The following is a 5,642-nucleotide window of genomic DNA, read 5'->3' as shown; positions in this document are numbered from 1 at the left end:
TGAGTAGAGGTAGAGTGTGTTTGTGGATGGCCCGAGGCACTGAGGGGAACTTGGGTGGGATAGGGAGGGGCACCTGGGGCGCTGGCCCAAATATGTGTGGGAGTAACGGGGGTCGGGGTGGCGGGCAGCCCCACACACACTTTTAGGGGCTGAATTGCCTTTGGCAACTGTGCCGGGCCAGTAACGATAGTCTCAGAGGCACCGGTTCATTGAGGACATGCTGGGTACCAGGTGCTGAGCCTGGGCTCTCGCTGGAAATCCTACAAGACAGACTATTGCTGATGTTACGGGACTTGTCCAGGGCCCTACGGAGAACGAGACCTCGCTGGAAATTCCGCCTCCTCAACTGGTCCACTGCCCTGCCTCTCTGCCGCTCTTGGGCCCGGCCATGGCGAGGGTCAGGGTCCCTCACTTGGCGGACGCGCACACGCCTCAGGCTCTGTGGGCCCCGCCCCTGCCGAGGGCGGCCGAAAACTACAGCTCCCAGGGTTCCCGGCGGTGAGGCTGGGCCGCCGGGCGCAAAGGCCCCGGGCCGGGGGCCAGCAGTGTCGGCGGTCGGAGAGCGCGGGAGGGTGTCTGCCTGGCGCCGCGGGAGCAGAGGCTGGAGACCGTGGCGATCTGGTGCGAGGTTGGGGGGCGGGGGCAACACGAGGGGAGACCGTGGAGCCTCAAGTCCCCTCTCCGCCTTAGCCTGCCGTCTTGCCGGGCCACGCGAGGGCGCAGAGGTGGCTCCCCAAGGAAAAGCAGGGATATTTCACGAGACGATAAAATTCGGGGATGTCAGAATTCACAGGGCTTGGAGGTGGGGGAAGGTGCAAGGGCTGGCAGCCGCGCCCGAGCCTAGGGGGCAGCAGAGGCCCTGGGAGCGGGGGAGGGACGGCTGTGCTACTGGGTCTTGCTCACCGAGAAATTAGGTGTGAGCAGGAGGCGTTAGCAAAGCTGGGAGCCGGTGAGCAGCAGGGATGGTTTGCTGGAAGCGCCCAGTTCACTAGAAAAGTCAGCAAACTCTCCTCCTGGCCCCCAACCCCACCCCCCGCAGCTCTGGCAAAGTTGGACACCATTGCTGGGAATTTGAGTGGCCTTTCCCAGAAGTCCGGAGCAGCCCCCGGCTGCCGTGCCCGATGCCCTACAGCTCTGCTACCCTGAGCCTGTTAGCTGTGCACCGCACCCCAACATTTACAGCCCTCGTCATACCACCCACCACTTATTAAACACCTACTGTGACTATTTTTATGTCTTGTTCTAAGTACTGTAATTCTCACAGTGGCTTTATGATGAAGTATTATCACTTCCATGTTTTGGAGAGGAAAACCGAGGGACAGAAAGGTCATGTTTAAGGTCGTGCAGCTTTCATTCATCCAACGAATGTTTAGCTCACACAGGACATGTTACATACATGTTACACAGCAGGTGTTCAATACATGAATGTGGTGGCTTCTCCAGGAATCAGTTCTGAGCTTAGCCTGAAGCCAGTCAGGCCCTCAAAACATTCTAATACACAGTGGCTCAATTCTGGGGCTTTCAATCACCAATTATTCACCACATCTCCATTGTGTGCCAGGAACTGTTCTGGGGCCGAACAGGCCATGGTGGGTCTGTCCCAGGAAGCCTGGAGGACTAATGGGTCCCAGGGTTTTGGAGTAGTGCCTCACTGTCTAAGGTCCAGAACCAGCCCCTCCAAATCCTTAGAGATATGCTCCTCTTCCTACTGGGGACCTAATAGGAAATTTCAGTGAGAGGAGGGTAGGAAGGCTGGGCGCCCTGAGGGTCACTAGTAAATAGCCTTGCAAGTAGCTACAGGCCCAGGAGCCAATGGGCTTGAGGCTGTGGGCTTGTGGGAAGGAATACACCTCCCATTTTTCTCTGGCTTCTTCAGCGTCGTTAGGAGGCAAGGGGAGGAAAGGAAGGTGAGTTCAGCCAGCAGCCACGGGAGCTGCTGGCACCTCCCACCGTCTCTCCCTCCCCAGACATGATGGAGTCCTGTCTGGGCTTGGCCAAGCGGGGGCAGGAAACTCATAAACTCATGGGAGAGAAAGGGATGGGACGGAGGGAGAAAGTCCATAGAACTTGCTTTTCCTAGATGTCCCAGTGCACCCAGGCAGCCTCCTTCCTCCCCATCCCAAGTAATCTAGTCCAGAGCCCTGGAGAAGGCCCGTGTTGGGACGTGAGGACGATATTCCCAGCTGGGGGGAATATAGGATTATATAGGAATATAGAATTATAGGATTATATAGGAATATAGAATTATAGGATTATTATAGCATATAGGATCTCCTGGGGTGGAGATTTGTGTGGGGGGTGGGATTCTTACCCACCCAGCCCTTTCCTGGTAGAGAGCAGTGGGGGGGACAGTGTGACCCCTGGGGAAATCTTCCTCCTGATGAGTCTTTTTTTTTTTTTGGCGGCGCTGGGTCTTCGTTGCTGCACGTGGGCTTTCTCTAGTTGCGGAGAGGGGAGACCACTCTTAGTCGCAGTGCGCGGGCTTCTCATTGTGGTGGCTTTTCTTGTTATGGAGCATGGGCTCTAGGCGCAAGGGTTTCAGTAGTTGTGGCATGCGGGCTCAGTAGTTGTGCCACATGGGTTGCTCCACAGCATGTGGGAAATTCCTGGACCAGGGCTCGAACCTGTGTCCTCTGCAGTGGCAGACGGATTCTTAACCACTGTGCCACCAGGGAAGTCCCCTGATGAGAGTTTTAAGCAGAAATCCCACCTTGGCCAAAAAAAAAGAAAAAGACAAAAAAGGGACTTCCCTGGTGGTCCAGTGGTTAAGAATCCGAGTTTCCATTGCTGGGGGCGCAGAACTGCTGGTTGGGAAACTAAGATCCCGCATGCCACGTGGCACAGCCAAAAGAAAAAAAAATCTCGCCTTGGCAGCTCGGTGCCTTATGTCCACCTAGGGGGTGGGATAGGGAGGGTGGGAGGGTGATGCAAGAGGGAGGAGATATGGGGATATATGTATATGTATAGCTGATTCACTTTGTTATACAGCAGAAACTAACACACCATTGTAAAGCAATTATACTCCAATAAAGATGTTAATTAAAAAAAAAAAAAGCTCGCCTTGGACACCTTGCCCTCCTGTCCCCATCAGACCCCAAGCACTTCCCCTCCCCCAAGGCTGCTGGACTCCATGAGGCAGAGGTGGTAGGGCTATAGGTGGGCCCAGCTGGAACCAGGGGTCTTGATTTTCAAATCCCACCCATCCTAATGGGGCGGGGGCCCCTGGAAGTGTGGGGAGCAAAGGAGAGTGCTGGTCCCGGATGCCCCTGCTCTATTCTCAGTCCTGCCTCATCTCCCCTCCACCCCTTCATCATCAGATTTCCTGAAAATGTCAGATCTCTTCTTTTTCCCTGGGATCCCTCTACAATCTATTCATCACACAGCAAAACATGTCACTGCCTTGCTTAAACCTTCCAATGGCTTTCCATCACCCTTGGAACAAAACCCAAACTGTCCCCTTTGTTTAAAATGCCCTTCTCTCAGATCTTGTCATGGTGGGCTCCTTGCCCCTCTGGATTCTGTACAGACGTCGCTATGTCTTTGTGGACTCTTGCCCTGACCACCGGACCTGCAGATTGGGAGAGAGCCACTGTCAAGGTCATCCTCTATCTCTCACCATGTTTTATTTTTTCATAGTACTTAACAGTATCTGAAATTATCATATTGATTTGTTTACCAGTATACTTGGGTGGCAGCAGTGGAATGCAGTAGTTAAGAGCATGGGAAGTGGTTTAAGCGAACACTTCCTTGATGTGTAATCTTGGGTAAATTGGTTAACCTCCCTGAGCCTCGGTTTCCTCGTTTGTGAAGTGGGGCATGGTAGTAGTATTGGTGTCATAGGTCTGTCATGAGGGTCAGGGAGGTGATGACTGGCACACCATAAGGGCTCAGTAAATGTTATGTGCTATTATGATGCTAATGGTTATGATCTATTGTTTATGATTATTATCTCCGTGGCCTAAAACAGTGCTGAATGAACCAGAAAGTAAACCTTCACCTAGTGTGTGGGAAGCACTTTCCAAACAGCTCTCTGGTGGAGGGAACGCCAGTTTTGGAAGTGACAAAGAATGGCATGTGCCGTGAGTAACAGGAAGAGTACTTGAGAGAGAGTCAGGAGATCCTGGTCCTGGTCTCAGTACTGCTGCCACTTTGCTGTGGGACTCTGGTGAATCCCTCTCCTTCTTTGGACCTCAAGCTCTTCAGATAAAATGATGGGTTGAAACGGCTGGTTGATCTGTCCCCAGCCAGCTTCCAGGGGGTTCCAGTCGGGTCCTGTGCTCCCTTTATCCACTGCATGCTTTTCAGTGTTGGGGACACATGGTGCCTTTAGCTCCCTCAGCTCTGCTTGCTAACAGTTCAAAGCTGCCACAGAGAGAGTTGACCCAGGGTAAAATATTCTTGGTTTAAGCCTTTGAACCCAGAGACAAAGTCCCAGCCCTGGACACTGGATCATCTTTCTACCCCTGTCCTTCCCTCCTCTTCAGCGTCATCCACGTTCGTATTTGAGCCCTGGGGGAGGAGAGCGAGTCCTGAGCCCCACTGTGGGCTGGGCAAAGGCATGAAGGTCTTGGCCTCAGACACGCAGGCAGGGTGTGTGTACAGCTGGAAGTACACACATGGATGTGCCTGTGTGCACTTGTGGGTCTCTGTAATATTTTAACTTGTTCCTGTTTTCCTCTCAGGAGTGGCAGGACTGCAATTAATTAGAGGAAAAGGTTGTAGGATGGCAGGGATGGCATTCTCTACCCTCTACCTAAGGGAAGATGTCACCTGTCAAATGAGATATTAGTCTCTAGGCCTGTTGTAGGGCTAGCTTCCTTTGTCTACCCCCTCCCCCCCAAATAGGCACATGGTCCTCCAGGACTTGAGGGAGGAGGGGGATGAGAGGGGAGCACCTTTGGGATTCAGAGGGCTGGAGCTCTTCCAAGGGGCCAGGAGGGCTGCAGGCCTGGGAGCAGGTGTTTCTGGTGGTGGCCTCATGCTGAGTCCTTTGTCCCCTGGGTCATTGCTGCCCAATTTGCCAGCGCTGTCTACTCCTTACTGGAGCTGCCTATCTGCTCACTGGGTCAGTCTGCGGGGACAGGGTAGACTGGCTGGTAAGACCTCCAAGAGAGGGGCTCTTTTCTTCCCTTTTCTGTCCTCTTTGTTTCAAAAGCTGAGCCTACCTGCCCCACACCTGTCTCCCAGCTCACCTGGGATGCTGTGTCTGTCTCCCTGCTAAAGCTGAGTCCTGGCCTGCCAGTCTCCCTTTCCCTCAGTTCCTCCTGGAGCAGGTGGCTGCAGAGGGGCAGGTTTTGGAAGGCGGGGATTGGTCTTTTTGTGTTGAAGGAGGAGTCTGTGCCTTGTGTAATGAGGTGTGACGTGGGCTGGGCTTGCCCAAGCTGGGGCAGATGGGGCCCTTAAGAAGATTGGTTCCCAGGGTGCAGGGAGGTCTGCACCACCCTTCTCTGGATTTCTCTTCTCTCCTGTAAGACCCAGTTGTTTTTCTTTTACCGTTTCTATGCTCTGACAATATTTCTAGTCTTTTCTAGAGACCCACAGAGTTTAAGAGTTTGCATTCTGGAGCCAGACTGCTGGGTTTTGAATCCTGGCGCTACCACTTACTAGCTCTGTGGCCTTGGGCAAGGTGCTTAACCTCTCTG

Source organism: Globicephala melas, chromosome 15, assembly GCF_963455315.2.
Source record: "Globicephala melas chromosome 15, mGloMel1.2, whole genome shotgun sequence".
Lineage (NCBI taxonomy): Eukaryota > Metazoa > Chordata > Mammalia > Artiodactyla > Delphinidae > Globicephala > Globicephala melas.
Note: the sequence above shows the minus strand (reverse complement) of the source record.